This window comes from Onychostruthus taczanowskii, unplaced genomic scaffold, assembly GCF_017590055.1.
Source record: "Onychostruthus taczanowskii isolate IOZ18803 unplaced genomic scaffold, ASM1759005v1 scaffold69, whole genome shotgun sequence".
Lineage (NCBI taxonomy): Eukaryota > Metazoa > Chordata > Aves > Passeriformes > Passeridae > Onychostruthus > Onychostruthus taczanowskii.
Genome location: NW_024504676.1, coordinates 478,580 through 498,064, shown reverse-complemented (window position 1 = coordinate 498,064; position 19,485 = coordinate 478,580).

Sequence of the window (19,485 nt, the reverse complement as noted above, 5' to 3'; positions counted from 1 at the left end):
TCACAGCAAAGATTTCAGTGTCATTTGCATACTACAAAAAAGGAGTGATGCCACATCCAAATAAGACATTGTGAACTTACAGAAAAGAAGGATGTAAAAAATGTGAGTCTGGATGGTATGATAAATGCAACCTGCATTTCCAGTTGAGAATGTGGCTTTGAATAAGGGCTGCTAATGTAATACACATTAAGTAGGGCTGGAACTTTGAGTGGTCAGCCTCATAAGCCAAACTCACACATGTTTAAAAGAAGAGCCACTAAAATCTCAATAGAAAGGTGCTATCCAAGTTCCTGATCCTAACAGAGATGGGTAACTGACAGTACCACACACATCACTGACATCAGGTAATGTATGAACAAGAAGTAATTCAAAAAGCCTTCCAAGTGTACTCTTTTAAAAGCAGGCTTCCAAACACAAAGCATCTGCCATGGGGAACAGAATTATTGTTCCACTTTGCAAGACGCAAATCACGCAAATCATTAAGATTAAAATATCTGTGCACTTGGATTTTGTCTCCCCACTCTTTCAAATTGCAAATGTTGCCAAAAGGCACAAAACATTAGTCTACCACCAGCCCTATAAGACTTTTATGGTAGTGATAATATAAAAATCACCATATTAATATGACAACAGATTTGTGTAATTTACAACTATGCTTTACCAGACATTCAAATTCTAATTCAAAAACATATGTGGATTTAATTCTAATTCTAATTCATGGCTAATTCTCCTGCTCAGACTTCTTGAATTTTTCCAAGGCTGAACGTCATTAAAAATCCAACAAATAAGACAGCAAGCATATACAAGCATAAGACAAATGCCAGCTTCACATCAAAGCAGTGGTGAAACACACTAACTGTGCATCACTTAGAATAAACCCATTATTGCTCAAAAATTATATATTTGACAAACCTTTTCAAATTAAACATTCAGCATTTCTGAAAGCCAAGTTCATTTAACACACAGTCGTTCCTTGACAAGCTCCCTACTATCCCAGCACTTCTGCTCTCTGTCCTGATCTTTTCCATGTCAAAAGCCACAGACGCTCCCTTCTCAAGTGACATAGGATAAGCAATATGGGCCCATAAGAAAAAAATCAAAGGGCCCTAACTCTGTCCATGCAATCACTGGTTTCCTTTTCCTGTGTTCTGTGTGTCCTTACAACACCTGTGCAACTAATAGCTATCGTATTGCACTAGCCTTTTGTTCATGATGGAGGAAGCCTCCATTTCTGTAAACCCCATTTCTCCACAGATATCTTGTTTTCCAGACTCTTGAGAGCCTATTTTTATCCTTAGTCATCACAGTACTGCCGATGCCACTAATGTCCCTTTTCCCCAAAACTGGAATAACCTTTATCCCCAAAAATGCAAGCAGGTGTATCAGTTTCTCAGCTTGTTCTCTGCTGCACTTGTAACTTCCTTTTTTCATTCCCCACCACATAATCTTCATACTGTTCATTTCTGAATCATCACAGTCTTCATCTTTGTTCTCCCATTATCACAGTCCCTAATAGGGTCCCTGTGGTTTCCTTTTCCCGTCAGTACCATTATGGTCTCTTAAGTATCAGAACAGCAGAGTCTGCATTCCCCATGGCAGATTCATCACTGGTGTGCAAGGCTTTGTGAGCACAATACCAGTTCTCTCTTTCCTGATTCTTATTGTCAGAAAGCTAAATCATTCAGCTCTCTAACAAAACTTTCAGAGAATAAGCAGAAACAATTAATGGGAATGCCATAATGGTAACTGAGAACTGCTTATCTCCAACTACAAGCAAACGCTAAGGTGATTTAGCAGATAAGTGCTATGATGACAGCAATTTCTTTCCTATTTTTCTCTGACTTTTTTTTCTGGGTTTGTAGTTATTTTAAGTCTTGGATATAAGGAAACACGCAATTTCTATTTTCTGACATGGTAAAATAATACAAAAATATCTGAAAATGCTCTAAAAATCAATCTAGATATTAACACTCAATGAACTTAACAGAGAAGAGTAGGTAAGGCAACTTTCTATGAAAGAGGCAAAAGTTTATTTTACAATTATCTCCAAAGGCATGATGAAAATCAAGATCCTGAAATAACCTGGAGAAGTTCTGAAGTTCTCAGGGGTTAGGGGGGGGGCGGGCGCACAGGTTGATTGAAACTCCATTGATCTACCCACTACAGTCATCACTACCATAACCCTAAGCCTAACCTCATCACCAGGGGTGGTCCAGATCAGATAAAATGTAGGAGCAGCAATGCTGGGCCTTGCCAGAATGGCCTTGGCATGCCTTTTCCAGCCCCAGAGTTCCTGAGCTGTAGGCTCTTGGGCTCTCAACCCTAACCCTAACCACTACCAACACTTAAAATACAAACAAGTCACTCTGAAAAAAGGGAAAAGCTACAGTCCACTGACAGAAGATCTATTTCCTCTTCCTTCACAGAAGAAAACCCAACTATTACTAAGCACATTCTCATGTAAAGGAAAGTTAATCAAAAGAGCAACAGCAAGGGGACTAGAGGGTAATGTAACAGCAGAAGAACACAGTTTACAGCACAGGACTTACACCAGCTGTTATTCCTGTTGGAATTCAGAAACATATTAAACATGTATTTTAATGTTTAATAGACAAGCTTTATAGAGTTGACTTGTTAAATGTTCACTCCCAATGTCTCACCATCAGCTGTCTTAACTTGTTTTCATATTAAAGTGTTCAAATTTATTAAACAAACAGCAATACAGAAATATAATTATTTTTCATCTAATACATGAATCTCTTCAATCCTATTTTAACAGAGTAGCCTTCTCATGTATGTTGGGATTCTATTCCCTATCGCAATGTATTGCTTCTCTATAAAACTCTAACTTGCAGAATTGTTGACTTCAATGAGCGGAAGGTCTCCAGGCCCTATCTCAGACCTCTTAAGCCCTAGATCCTGGTAGTGACAGATACCATTTCCACTGAATCTGTCCTAGAAAACTCCTAGATTCTAGTACTGGCCTTGAAACTTTGTGAATTATGACAAAGGGGGTATATGTATGAGGGTTTGTTTTGCTCAGTTACATCCTTTAAATTCAGGCAAACAGATGAATTTAGCAAGGCAGGGCAAAAAACCCCCAAATTCATTTGAATTAAATTTCTACAGGGACATAGAGAGAAGAGTATATCGGGACACTCATCTAGGCCCCTCCTTAATTTTTTCCTTTTCCTTTAGAATTTCAGTACTTATCTAAACAATATTATTTCTGTACATCGCCAATGTAGTCCTGACGGTCCTTCTACTGAGGGGTTTTGGGATTTATTTTTTTTTCTAACCACAAAGTTGGTTATTACCTCTTGATCAGTTTTCCAAAACTAATGCACAGATTAAACAGACTTCAGAAACATAAAAAGCAACAACAGACTGATTTTTATCATAGCAATTGCAGTTATGATTCTGACAGGAGCAGCCTTTTTCCTAAACACAGTCATTACCATATTAATGACAAGCTAGGTAGAACACAAATTAATGTGCTTTGTCCTACCTAGAAAATTAACTACCAATCCAGCCATTAATTCCAGGTAACTACCATGTTATTGAGGATTACTGCTGTACCAATCTTTTGTCATAAAACACACAGCAGTTAGACATAGCGCTACACTTTTGCTATGATGACATGCTTGTATCATGACACTAATAACACCTTGCTTTTACCAATCCTTGCACAGGGAAAGAACACAGACCCCATGGTATGTGATGCCATTGAAATCTCCTCACACACATGCTGACTGTTTCATTCCATTCACCCACACAGGTTCATCCCCTCAGGACAACAACAAACTTCTGCCAACACATGTAAGTGGTTATGCTTAGGTATCTGAAAAAACTAGAGGAAACCAATGATTTAGTATTATTATTAAAATAAAAAATTAAAATAAGCTAAGTTAGGTTGCTTACAGAGGAAGAATAAAAATGTTTAAAAATCTTTCAGGGCTCAATTTGAGTCAAATAATAGAAAAATCATTTTTCCAAAGGCACAATATAAATCACAGAGATTGAAATTCACACACCATCTTCACTGCAGTTTTCCTGTCCTTGGCCTTTGCTCTTCAACATTAATAAGTCAAGAACAGGCACCGCTTCTAGAGAAAGACACATTACAAGAGCAATCAAAAGTACTTACAGGTCCTTTGTGACAGAACAGGGTACAGCGCCACAGCTTTCATTAAACTGCCTGGGTCAAAGAATCCAATAGTTTTAGATGTTCAGGAAAAGCTGCAATGCTGAATTTTTTATGCTGTCTCTTCCCACACTCTCTAAAAATCTAATGAGTATTTTGTCATTGGTTGTTTTATAAAAAATGTATTGAGAAAGAGAGAGAAAAAAAAGACAGCCTATAGTGTCTTGCATTAAAGTCTGACTTGCAACAACAAAGTAAGTGAAGTGCTGAAAATTCTTCAGAAAAAAATGATAAAACATAGTATATTCTGAAGAGCAATCCCTAAATGTAACCCAAATAAACAAAATGAAAACAACAGGCCACATAATACAGACAAAATACAATCCAAATCAGATAGTCTGTGCGAGACACTGAGCTTTCCATGTGAGTTAAAAAAGCAGCATGTACCTTCTGGGAGCACAGCTAAGCAGTCAGAGAGCTGGTGTATTTTGGCCAGCAAACAGATAGGTGCTGACAGGGAAGCCAGATGGCATCCACCTTGTCCAAGTGGCTGACTGCCTCTTGGCTGGCCACCTCATGGTGCTTCTATCCCTGCAGCAGATACGCTGGCCTGCAGGTTAATTCCAAGATTCTGTCTTGAAGCCGTGCTTCATTTAGTGGAGAGTCAATGGCAGACAGCATGTCAAGAGAAAAGGAAAAAAATGGAAGTCTTGGGAGACACAATTTGATACAAGGAACAAGGCAAGAAGAATGGAGAGGAGCCTGTGCTGCAGGAGAAAGGTAAAGCCTGTCACCTAGACCAGCCGGAGTATTTAGCAGCTCACCTCTGCATTTGAGATGGAAACTTCGACAAAAGAGGCTATATTGACATTCGAGCTCTAAATGGCTCTACCAAGTGCATTTAGAGTATGACACTTGACAAGGAAACATGTAATTCTCTCTCCTGTCCTTTCCCTGAAACTGCTAGAACTCAAGCTGTCATTCCTAAGCAGTCAGTACAACAAGACCTTTTTAAAAGGTTTTCTAGTATCAGATAAGGACATAAATCTTTTTTACTTGTTCCAGTTCACATTTGCAGTTTTTTTCTAGTTCTCAGTGGGGAATCAAATGACTAGATAGTCTTGGAGACAAACTTAAGGACCTGTGATTGGTACAAAATGTACTCTGGTGCCTTGCAAAAGAAGTGTGATATATAGATACTGGGAAGGAAAATCTTAACCTGTCTACTAATTCACCTAAGATCACAAGCAACTGTAGCCATGGTATTCTTGTTTTGAACATGATGATGATTAAATCCTTAAAATATTCTTTGCTTTCATTTTTAGGATTAGTGATATTAGGTATTAGTTCTTACTTTTAAGAAGCCACCCCATTTTCCAATACACGGAAAAAGCGAACTGGTAGCACTGCTTACAGATCTCCCATGAGGATAAGCCAACAGAAATTGCCTCACCATCACCACTTGAGTTGATAATACTCACCTGTGGCAGATTATATTCTGTAAGGACCACCAGCCCTACTGCCTCTGAGAGAAGTTTTCTGGTTTAACTTAGATGATTCAACACCATACACCAGAGCTTATCAAAAAATCATTCTGTCAACTCAGCTGAGGAACTGCTGAGCAACCACCACAGAAAACACAACTACACTGAGGAATAACACTGGCATTTACTTCCTTGAGTGACTATCACAAGAGTATATAGAGCAAAGTAAGATGAAAAACACAGTGCTTCCTTTCTTCCCTCAAATAGCAATGTCAGGCAGTTTTAGGGTTCAAATCTAGCTAAAATCTCACACAAACATATATACAGAGTACCCTGACAATAGTGAGTATGAAAATGCCACTTCTTACCCTGACCTCAGCAGACTTTTATTTGTCCTGCAGCCTGGATATCTTTTCTTTTCCACCTGCTGAGGAGACACAGCCTCTGTTTCAATGGCTTTTCATGTGAAAAACTTGAATCTAGAGTACATTGAAATTTCTCTTCATTACAGCTCCTTTCCCAGACCAGTTGTATGCTTGCATACTGTCTAAGTTTTTCTCACTCAGTTAAAGAGACCAGAAGTTTTGCAGTACTTCTAGCATTTTACCCATCTCAGTTCATGCAATGAATATTGACACAATGGTGGTTTTATATTTTATACTTCATTGTTCTAAGTTTCTGAAGTAATGGTTTTGATCACAGCTGATGAGGACCTGCAAAGTTCTCCCACTCAAGATTTGCCTCAGCACTATGCACTCTCTGTGACTCAGTTTATTGGCTTCACATCTGGGTTGCTCTGGTTTAACCATCCTGGTCAGGCTCCCATGAGGAGTATCTTCCACTGACCTGGTGTAGCACCTCTAATGTTCTTTGGTGTTCCTGCAATAACTTTATAAATGCATAGTTTAATACTCAGGTTTTTTTTTTTCTTTAAAGCAAATCTATTAAAAATGCTTTACCTTCTTATGCTGTGCACACAAAACAAAAACATAGCTTCCATTCCATACTTGATCAAGACTTAATTACTTGAACAGTAATGGAAAAAAAACCAAAGTACTTTCACAAAATTAAAATTTACCTATAAATACTCATCTGAAACACTGTGATTCTGTTTTTAAAAGTTTGTACTAAATTGCTCTCAAACCCTCTCTCTCTGGCAAAGCTGCATTATTCCATTAAAGTTCCATTAAAGCCAAGCCCTATATGGTTGTAGGAGGTGTCAGGATGGGATAAAAAAAGGAATGAAGTACTTTAGTGGCATATATGACAACCACTTCAAAGTCATAAATCCTACAAAAGTACCTCAGAGAATAATGATCAGTCAAGACTTTAATCATCGGCAAAAGCGAGTTGAGAGAATAAGGAGGGCCCTAAGGGTAATAGCTGTAAAATGAAAGTGTCCACCAAGCGCATTTTTTTCATTACAGACAATTGAGCCATTTCTCAACCTTGTTTATCTTTAGCTTTTCCTGTTAGACCAGAGGGAGAGTAAGGGATATTATGCCCAGCTTCTTCCAGTGAAGTAGAAAGAAAAAAGGCAGAAATGCTTTAAGACAAACAATGCTACTTTCACAGATCTGGTTATGTGCCCCTTTTGGGGGCAGGCCTTCAGGCTAAGTTCCAACCCGCAGCCCCTTGAACATCCAGCATCTGGCAGAAATCCAGACTCTATTCTAGGCCCAGGATACACAGCATATTTTGGGTATCCTAGCATGAATTTCTGAGTACTGAGACACATAATCCCATTATTCACATTATCCCCAACAATCCTGTTGTCTCCTGAGCCTTCATCAGATCCTTCATGCAGTCTTTCTGGCTTAAACTCACCCAGTCCCAGAAGATCTGGGAGATGTGACAGACATGTAGATTTCTGTAATATGGATAATTTTTGCCCCAGCTTTGAAAATCTTATTACTCTTTACTTAGTACTAGGTAGAGATAAAAAAAAATGGAAAAAGATAATCTGGAGATTTACTTTTCACTGGAACCTCAAATTTTATCTGAAATAACTGAGCAGCATTTGGTTTCCTCTTTATTTTTCCTGACAGTTTTTGCATCATAAATACCCTTGAATTTTTTCTCTAAATTATGCAAAAGTGAAACAGCTAACATTACAATATATACATCTTCAACAAAATGATCAGAACCACAAATACAAGCAAAGTTTTTATAAATCAAGAGACTAAAATTTTCATTTAACTTGCTTGACTATTGGTTTTTAATTTTAAGTTGAATTAGTGTCTAGAATACAAATTCAACACAGTTCAATTCATTTAAACTCTGTCCATTTATTGCTTACAAACAGACAAAAACTGATCAGCAATCTGGAAGTATGTATTACCAATATTTTGCAGAATCTCAGAATATTCTGAGTTGGAATGGACCTACAAGGATCATTTAATGTGTTACAGTTTAATAAAAAGATCTGCATACAGCATACAGTCTATGTATACATACTGTAGCTGTATTTCTGGGATGTTTCTTAATCCCATTTGTTTATTTTAGAGATAAAGAAACACCAAGTGTGAAACAAAACTATATTATTATATCTGCCTAATATTCTTACTGAAGAGAAAAATAAATACATTATAAACTCTTTCTGGATGAATATAGAACTTCTTTTAATGTTTTAAGTAAATCGCAAAGCCAAATGCCGGTATAAATTTAAGCTACTCTTGCGACAGGTGAACTCAAACACAACAAATGACTGAAACATACCCAAAAAGCTAAGATTAAAATAGACACCTACTTAAGCATCCCTGGTTAATGCAAAATAACCTAGGAATAGTAATAATTTTTCAATCAACTTGGTGTACTACTGATATGTGAAGTTGTTGAAAAGTGCACAGTTAGATCAGACTCCAGGTTAGTTTTGCACACTTGTGTGAGTTAGGACACAAAGGGAGTTGGTAGTCAATCTTAAAGGAACAGAAATCATTGTATACAAACTACTGTCATACTGTCTATCAAACTTGACCAAAGCAACGCTGTTCTCACTTCGAAAAATGTGGAATCTGTTATTGTATCTTCCACTTCAGCCCAAATTAATCTAAGAAAAAATTAGTGCTTTTCTTCCCCTTTAGGAACCATAATCGGATGTTGTACGTGCCCAATAAGATGACCAAGGTCACTTCCATCCATCAGAAAACAATAAAAGTTCTTGTACATACTGAATTTCTTAGGGACAAAAGTAGACCACCTTATTTTGTGAGGGGAAAAAAACACCACAAACAAAAGATTAGTTATTAATAATGAACAAACAATCCAGATGGAAAATAGAAGCAAATTCATCTCATTTCAACATTTTATTTTTATTTCTTTTCCCCCATATTTCAAGGTTTTTTAGTGTAAATTTACTTAAGTTACAGGATATAAGATCATGCCTTTTAAAAAGCATGAAATGATAAGAATAGGATACTTGCATAACAAATAATTTCATTATTAATTTTTCCAGCAAAATAAATATTGATTCAAAAACTCATAAGTCCTGATTATAGTCCTATGTCTTCTGAAAATACCATTTGCAATATTAGAAAATGTTAATTTACTGCTATAACACACAGCAGTTAGTTTTGCAGCAATGAAGGGTCTCAGTGGAGTTATAACCTTCTCAGCATCACAGAAAAATAAGACAGGAAGAAAAAAAAGCCAAACCAAAATATTAATACAGCTTCTTAACCACAACTTTATCAACAAGGAGGTCACTACAGGAAGGAAAAAAAAGCCAAACCAAAATATTAATACAGCTTCTTAACCACAACTTTATAGTCTATCAACAAGGGGGTCACTACAGGAAGCTCCTTTTCCTACCAACCAGTTGCATATCCCTATTATGCTCCATCAAAGCTTTCCATTTCTTAGAGGTGTGCAAAGCAATCAGTTTACAAGATTGTAACCTATTAGAACATAGAAAACCATGTGGTAGAAAACTCACCTGCAGCAGTATACATGAGTGAGTTGCTGAAAAAGAAAAGAAAAAAAAACAAGGCACATGTAGGGCTCTTTTAAATTATAAACCAGCTATATTTGGTAAAAATGGCAGATCACAAGTCCTCTACTTTTTAACATCCCATTAAAAAGTAGCCACTGGGCAATCATCTTGCCCAAAGAGTACTCTTTTCATCTTTATAAAAATCTAAAGAATTAAATCTTCCAAGAAGAGAGAAAAATTGGTAATTTTTTAAAGACTCAAATGTCTCATAGGGTCTCCACTTCCTTTTGCTCTCTTCCCTTGTACAACACACAGAAAACTCAATTCTCTAAGTGACAAACTATTGCAATTTATAAAATATTAGGTGAATAGCAACAGAAGTGTAAGAGCACTCAAAGTAATTTAGATGTAAGAAATAATTTGGAAAGGGCTTGAGAAGTGGTTTTTCAGATGTAAGAATCTTGGCAAGAGAAATATTTCACAACCACCCTGGTTTTGACATGTAAAGAAATCTTCAGGGATCACCCCTCTCAGATCATATTCTGCCATCTAGCAAGACTTCAGATATATCTAGGTCACATACAACACTCTGTCCACCCCCCATACACCTCAGCTGGCCCAACAACTGTAAATATTTTATCACAAAGCTGGCCTATTTCTTCAGGATATTTAGAATGTTAAACAATCATTAGGCAGTAAACAACTTATTATAAATGTTTTTCTCCCTCATTCTAGTACTGTTTGCCTTTTCAGGGCAGAATATTGGATCTTCTTCCTGTCTCTGGGCCAAATAGAGGATTTCCTAATTTTAAAAGGTCTGTTTCCTCCCTGCTACTAAGCAAGCTATTGAAACATATTGACAAATCCCACTGGCTACCAAATGTTCTCTTAGCAGCATTAATTTGCTTTTTCCATTCCCAGTATTCAGTGTAAAGCGCCTACAACCACTGGTCCATCATGTTGTTCATTTGGCCACATGTCCCAGCCTAGAGCAGTGCACTTGCAGCATGTCATTCCCTTTTATGTGTGAGCCAGGGAAGCTGTAAGTAACCCTGCCATGGCAGAACCACACAGGGAAACCACACAGAACCACAGAGTGTGGAGGGGAGGAGCACAAATCCAAACCCTCTCCCCTCTAGCAATTAGCCACAGAAAAAGCAATCCAAACAATTCAGTTATATGTATTCTCAAGAGATTTGGAGTATGATTTTTTAGTCAGTTATCCTTGTGGGTGTGAGAATTCACCTTTATGAGAGTAGAAAAAGCACTCAGAGAACTCAATAGAAATATTTAACACACAATTCACAAGGTAGATGGAGGATTTCCTATAAATGAAGTGACCTTCAGATTATTCATATTATTATTAATATATAAATTGCAGCAGCAAATTTTCTTCCAAGACACTGGTGTACACATAATGCCTATTTAAGGAACTGTACAAAATTCCTATGCAACTGTTTACAAATTCAACACATTCCCTTGTGTCTCAGCTGATGGGTACACATTACACCAAGATGATGGATTTACTTATTTCTGTAGTGCAACGTACCTATCAAACATTCAAGATGACAAGATCACAAGTTGTTCCCTATGCGGGGGAAAAAAAACCCACTGGGCTACAAGAAAAAGCTCATCATTATGAGTGATGTTTTATTCCTTATTTCTTGTTGATTTTCCCTTCTTTCCCTCTTTATGTCCAAATAAAGTGCCAGATCCACATGATGTAACAAATTATGATCACAAGCTCCATAAAAAGAAACATGAAGAAAGAGTTTTCTCCCTTCCTTCATGAACCGGGTGATATTTTAGGCAACATGAAAAAATACATAAGGTTATGTGCAAAATAAAGGAATCAAGCATGTTGCTGCTCTAACCAGAGTCACACCACTGTCTTGGAGCAACAAGAGATTGAAATGCTTGTCTCCCTCTACTGCTTCATCAGATAGATGACTAATGGGAATCTCAAGGGGCAGTCATAACAAGCAGCCCCCTAGGTAGAGCCTGTCTGTTTTCACCTGAACAGGCATGAGAGCAGGCACACCATCCCTTTCTGTTGTCCCAGACTTCTTTTGCCTGCAGAGCAAAGCTGAGAGAAAACTGAGAAATCTGAGTGTTGTGATACCCACAGGATAGAGATGAGCTCAGAAATACACTTTCAGTTTCTATAACTCCTCGCATAACTTGAAGCACAATATAACACAGAACCACCAAAAACCAGAAAATTTTCTGTCAACATGTCTATATAAGTGAGTTTTAAAGTAAAGGGAACCCTCAGAAGAAAGAGAAATTCATTGTAATGTTGAGAAATTCATTGTGATGTTGCAAGCTCCTACTCCTCTCCCTCCCAGGGCACCCTCTTCTCTCACCAGAAGGTTGTGTCAGTGAAAGCTGTGGAAGCTTTGAAACTATGGATGATGCTCAAGTTAGGGCTCAGAAATGCTGCCTATACTTCCTCACAGCCTGGAATAGCTCTCTACAAGGAGCTAAATTATCTGCATGGCTGCTATGGCAATGCTTCCCTAACATGCAAACATCCATAGAAGAAGAAATTATTAGAGTCTGAGAAAAATTTAGTCAGTGAGTCTCCTAGTTTATAAACAAAAGCGGCAACATGAAAGGTAGGTTCACTGTTTTGTATAAAATCAGATACAGATGCATATAATTATTATAACATATGTTTCATTTCCAACATCTGTATTCCAGAGATTCTACTAAACTTCTGAAGATGGCCTGTTTTGAAAGAAAACAAATTCATCCCTCAAAGGAAAAATAATATGATGTCATATTTTTCACTAGATTACATTGGCCTTCCTTGGTGATGCAAGGGAAACAAGATTAAATAAAAACGAACCTGTTAAAGGAAGACAAACCTTTGTCAATGCAAAAATCACTTGACAAATATGAATGCAGTTTTTACTGCTATGAGGATGGATGGGGTGGGAGGGAGAGAAGGGTATTTGGATTTTTTGAGCGTTTTTGGGTTCTTTGGTTGGGGGGCAGGATGGGTGTTGGTTTGGGTTTTTTTTTAATTTCACTGCTGTTACTCAGAGAGATTGACAGTCTAATAGGATCTGTCTAGAACTGGATTGTAAGTTTACATTACATAGCATGTGTTCTGTCATTATCACACTATATGGTAGGATAATGGTCTTAATACACAGTGCCAGAGGAAGAAGAGACTTCTAAAAATCACTTAGGAATCAACACTGTAAAAAGTAATATGATTTTTTTTTTTTTTTACTATTGCTACTTACGAAAATACAAATTCAAAATTGTTATTATACAATGAGAGAAGCTATAACCAGCAGCAACGTGACCCAGGAACATCTGGAAACAAGTCAGTGCAACAAGCTGCTGCTTCAAAAACACAGCATATCAGTCCCTTAAGAAGGCATTACAATTAATGAAAAAAAAAAAAAAAAAAAGAGTCAAAGCTTATATCCATTATCTAGAGGTGGTGACATAATGCTCCTCAAAGTGAAGCTATTTTCACTTACGATGACAAAACTGTGTGAAAAAAATTCCAGCACGAAAACTAGAACAGAATGAACGAAACCAGGACTTATAAAGGATAAACTAAAAAAGTACCAGAAATAAGAAGGGAAAAAATACTCACTTGCTTTTAAGAAGGGAACTTGTTCTAACAGGGCCCTTTTAGAACTTTTAGAATACACAAGACACTAATAAAAATTTTATTATGGTAAATATCTGATTTCTGCTAATGAAAAAAGGAACATTGAAAAGGCAGGGACTATGGAGAGAATTTCTACAAAATTATTTATCTTTGATTTTTTAACCAAAAGCCATACTCAGCACCACAAAATCAAATTATTAAACATAGCACACCTATTTTTAGTATTGGTCACCTAAAAAAAAGAATGCATGTGTTCATTCAAAAAGTATATTGATGCCATAGTGGTGACATGACTCAGCTTTAGGGAAGAACAACAATTAATAGGCATTGATAAGCCTCGGAAGAGGAGAAGCCCAGCTCTCTTTACTGTAGCATCCCAAACTCTATATGAGAGGCAAGCACAGGAGTAGGGGCTACTGAAAGCATCCAGGTTTGGGAGTGCTCTCCCCAACCCTAGGGCTCTCGTGAACCCTTTCAGTAACAAAATATTAAGCCAGATTGATCATCGCTCTTCCGGCCCAGAGGGCATTTGTTGCTATTATCCCATAACTAGCTTTTACCTTCCGTATAACTTATTAAAAACTTGCCTGATTTCTGTGATACAGTGCAGCTTGTCTTGTCTGACTGTTGGCTTCAAGCTAACAAGGTGACTTCTGTAGGTCCTGTATTTTCCTTGTGCACTTCCACATCAAAAACATTGGTGCTTACAGAAGAGGGAAGGGAGGAATAATTCCTCTAACCTTCCTTAGGTGTGCTGTAAATTTAATTTCAACAGCCTACCCACTCCATCTCCTTGAAAACCTAATGCAGCTGGAAGCTACTCTGTCACTGAGGAAGATGACAACATTGACCTCTCATCATCATAAAGTCTAGCATAAGATTCACATCAAATTCCAGTCAAGTCTTCAAAAATAAGGTTACATGTTATCCTAATGTTCAACCACAGTGTGAGTTTTCAGTACTGTATTTGATATTGCTTTTCAAAAATTTCTTAGCTTGATGTCATTAAACAAATCCACTTTGTTTGAATATCTTACTCTCAGGAAAACATAAAATAAAGTTTACTAGCAAAATTACACTATTTGGTTTTATTTGGGCTCTGCCAGTAAGAACGTTCTTTGCTATTTCCTCTTCCGAAATAATCACTGTTAGAAAGCCTCAGACAGCAGCTCTCATTTAATTTGTAATATCCGGCTTGATCCCAGACATTATATTGTTTAAAGGGCACATACTGGAAATTACATGTAATTGATTATGGCTGACTGTAATCAAGTTAAATGTTTTGATAAAACCAAAGATGTCATCATTGTTCTGCACCAGACTTGGCATTGCATTTTCCTCCCTCTAATATCAGAATAATAAAAAGAGTTAATCATTCAGGAGAAAATACATCCAAAACTTCTGAAAAGGAAGCAACAGTCATAAACGTTGTTCTGAAGATGGAAATATTTAGCATCTGTTGGCTCTGGAATTTCGATCCCTTCAAAACAAGCAAGCATGTGGAGGACTGTAATGCATTTAATATGCCATAGAAGCGGTGTGCGCAAGGTGTGATGAATTACTGTGAAATAATGTTGCAATTTTCAAGGTAAGAGCTAATTATACCAGGGATCTATCACAGAATGCAAAATGCAACACTACTGTAACCTTTCCTAATTAATGTTTTGCCTGTTTGCCTGAGTTATCTGCCTTTTCCTTTCCATTTGTAGTAAAGCATAAAGGAAGTCTGAAAATATTCATTAGAAAAAAGAGGCTAAAAAGTAGCTGTTTAGGTCCCAGTTCATTTGTTGGGTAAGAATGAAGGGTAAAGCTTACAAGGAGCTAAAACTTAGCTAATAAAAAAAAAAAAAAAAAAAAAAAAAAAACAAACCAAAACAACAACAACCAAAAAAACACCCCTACAACTTTAGCCAAACATTCATTAAAAAATCAATATGGATACACTGATGCATGGTAGTGAATTACTAATCTGAGAACTTGCTATATGTGGTTCAAGGCTTTTGGATTCAGAACATTAAACAACTAAACAGTTTCCCATAGTTTATCAAAGTAACACACACAACTTCTCTTGTCTAAGAAAACGTTGGATAGTGCAAGGACAGCATAGCACTAAGATTCTGGAAAGAGATGATGCACATTGTCTTACCATCTCACCTTCCTTAGATCATGCTAACTTCTGGACTTCCTGAATCACTAATTCCTGTTAATAGTCAGTCTGCTGTTACTGTACTGAAACTGGTACTGCCATCAAATCAACCAGTTTTACTGCAACATATTATCATGTTCTCACACTCAGTGCCATTGATCTGCTCTTTAGAAGGACACAATCCGGAGCAGAAACCAGTTCTGCCCTGCTCAAGCAGCACATAGCAGAGTTAAGATAACTGCCATCTCACAGCTGAGGAATGCAATTTTATAAGTTTTTAACTCAACTGCAAATAAACTCTTAGACAAGTATTCATTTCTGAAATTACAATAAAAATATTAAAGTAAAAATATGCAAAATGTTGGGGGAATGGTAATGAGAGTCTACACCACAGCAGAATTCAACTGAATTTGCCAATACAGAAACAAATTCTGTGATTCTGTTGTACTACTATTATTCTAATAAAAATGAATCAGGAAACTTCCAAATGCAGTAGAAATTACAAGTGACAGCAGATACGAGCAAATAATGTTAATTACAAACAAGGCCCCACTCTAATTCAAAAACAACAGATACAAGGCCCATATTCTGCACGTCTTTCCAGCTAGGTATTCTGCTCAATGACTGTTCCTGAAAACATTTGCCAAGATTATGTTAGAACTCATTTAATTAAAGTTTGTAAAGTGCTTTACAATCCATCAGCAGAGTCATGCTACAGCATTAAAGTATTATGTCAGACCTACAAAAATATGAACTTACCCATTCATCAACTGAATTAGGGTTCTCTCACCAATTGCTTTGAATATGATCTAATTTCCCACAAGTATTATATTTTGCTTAGGAACCACATAAGTAAACACTACTCCACCCTATATCTACCACTAACTTAACTGCAATACCAGCTGAGGAATATCTCCTTTTGTACATGGATTTAAAGATTTCTGTTGTTTTCATATGCAAGTTAAAGTTCGCCTTCAAAGTATTAAGACTTCATCCAAGCTTAAGACTCATTCTGTTATCTTAGCTGAGATAATTGATTTTCTTACTTCCATTTACAGAAAGAATTCAGTACGATAATGAATTCCCACGGAATGCCCCTGCCAAAGTCAGAAATATTGAAAAATAATTGGAATGATGACTTATTTTTCTGGAACACAGCGTTATAATTTAGAGTTCAGTGGGTCTTTCTAAATGCATACAGGAAATGTGACATGGCCTAAAGTGACAACATCAAAGGCTGATAGAAAGAGCTACTAGACTAAAAAAGAGCATGGAATTACACTCCAAAGATGGGTGAACTCAATTCTCTGGAATTACAGATCTCAACTGCTACTAGATTGGTAAGTACTAGAGAAGCCATGTGCTGAGACTGTTCATCCCTCTGTCCATTTGGATTTGAACCCCATGGTATTTGAAGAGCCTAGCCTGCTTAGGGAATAAGGAGTGTTGTTTTTTTTCTTTCCTTACTTCTTAGGAGCCTTTCAAAGAGCTGTGTTTACACCCCACAAATAAATCTGTCCTTATACCCTGAATTTCTGCCTCCTACAGGACTTCCTTAACCTATTTTAAACCTAACATCTTTGTTGCTCAGCCCTGATTATCATTATTCCTTGTCCCTTCCTCCAATCTCTGTTACTGCACACACAATTTTCGTTTTTTTCTCATGTTCTTGCTAGCAATTCTGCTCCAAATTAACACTTTACAAAGTCTACCTCTGTACTGTATTTAATGCCACCTCATTTCTGCACTTGATTTGCTTACCTTCACATTTAATATTGGACTAAATATATAATAAACCATCCTCATGGATGTATAAACCATCCTTTGAAATTGTTTCTCAACAATGAGGCAAAAAGAAAAAAATGGCAAATACTTTACAAAAAGAGAAGAAGAGACAGACTACAAAACAGAGCTACAGTACAGCTAGTTTTAAAAATCTAAGAATGTTTAGATATTTTTAAGCTATTTGCACTAATTCAGCATGAAATTTTGACAAGCATGAAAGGTACATAATACTTTATAAGCACATTACTACCTGTTCTCTATGTGCACTAAAATTTAGTTCTCTCTTCCAGTCCTGAATATATGTAAAATATACATTCATCTACAGAATTTCACTTCTCCAACTTCAACTATTCTGTGATTCTGTGAAATGCTATTATTTAAAAGTTCTTTAAGGGCTGTATTTTACACAGTAAGCAATATTAAAAGTAGATGCTATTTGCCTTCATACCAAATGATTTAAACCCTCACCACATACAAAATGTTTCATGGAATCATAGAATATCCTGAGAGAAGAGATGGGAAGAGACCCATGAGGATCATCGAGCCCAACCCCTGGTCCTGTACAGGACACCCCGAGAGTCACACCATGTACCAGCATTGTCCGAACACTTCCTGAACTCTGGAAGGCTTGGTACTGTGACCTCTTCTCTGGGGAGCCTGTCCAGTGCCTGATGACCCTCTGGATAAAACACCTTTTCCTGATACCTAAACTAAACCTCCTCTGACACAACTTCAGGCCATTCCCTTGGGTCCTGTCAGTGGCCACCTGAGAGAAGAGATCTGTGTCTACCTCTCCTGTTCCTGCCATTCCCTTGGGTCCTGTCAGTGGCCACCAGAGAGAAGAGATCAGTGTCTACCTCTCCTCTTCCTCAGGAAGAAGTTTTAACTGCAGTGAGGTCTCCCCTCAGTCTCGTCCATGCTGAACAGAGCAAGTGACCTCAGCTGCTCCTCACACGGCTTCCCCTCCAGGCCCTTCACCATCCTCATGGCCCTTCTCTAATCCCTTAATGTCTTTCTTATATTGTGGCACCCTGCAGACAACATTCAAGGTGAGGCTGCCCCAGTGCAGGGCAGAGTGGGACAATCCCCTCTCTTGCCTGGCTGGTGATGCTGTCCCTGATGCCCCCAGGACAGGGTTTGCCCTCCTGGTTGCCAGGGAGCTGCTGAGTCAGATCCAGCTTCCCATAAACAGGACCCCCAGGGCCGTTTCCTCAGTGCTGCTCTCCAGCACCTCATTCCAAAGTCTACACACACAATCACATCTGAACTTAAATAATTTGTTTTATGCTCTTAAGTAGTCACTAGGGAGATTTGAAAACACCTGAGGTTTAGCTCTCAGTAGGCAAGGCACTTTTTCAAAAGGGTTTACTTTCTTATAATTAGAAATTTTATTATAAGACTCAATAAAGAAAATCCTACTCTCTGGAAACTGAGATCACATTTATACACCTGGATCAGCAAGTAATGGTGTTCTGTGTGTGGGAGAGGTTGGATTTTAAAAAAAAAAGATACAAGATAATTCGTCACTGAAAATTAAACAGATTAAATTATCTTTTACTTGGAAATTGCACCAATAGAAAATTGCAGGGTGGCAGCATTTTTTGTTTCCTGGGTTTCAGAGACATGCATATATTGTGTTACCCCAATAAAACCATTACTATGTAGACCATGGCAATAAACAGACAAAATTGTTTCACCAACAGTACTAGACTAGTATATTCCTTTTATGTGATGACCAAGTTACTAAAGTGAGGAGACCTTGTTCCAGAAAAGCAAAGTAAACTCAATACATTTCAGAAACAGGAAATTATAACAAAGTTTCATTTCTCCACCCTGTATACAATTTTTAATCTCCCACTGCAAGTCCAATCAAGATTTCTAATCCTTTTGTACACCCTTCAGCAATTCCATGATTTATTATAAACACCAAAGACCATTTATCTTGACCAGTCAAAGGAAAAGTACAAAGGCTTCTAGGTTTTGGCTTTTTTTTGTTAGTATCTTGCAAAGTATTTTCCGCCTGGAGAAAAGTGTAATTGTGTATTCACTTATCCACTTAATGATCCACAATGATTTTTCACTTGGTAGGTGTAGTACCCATAAAACAAATGTCCATAGAAAATCCTCAAGTTGAAAGTATGACCCACTAAGCAGACCAAAAGATAAATAGTTATTCAGATAGTGCTGAATTGGGACGCAGGAGGTCATTTGTGTGCCCTTAAGCAGCCACTTGTACATAAGAATGTGAGAAGTAACACATTCTTTTTAATAGGTAAATTACATTGAGAACATAGTTTTGCAGACTCCTTTGAGCAACCACTTCATTGTCAAGAAACTGAAAGTTTTATGCATTTTTGAAGC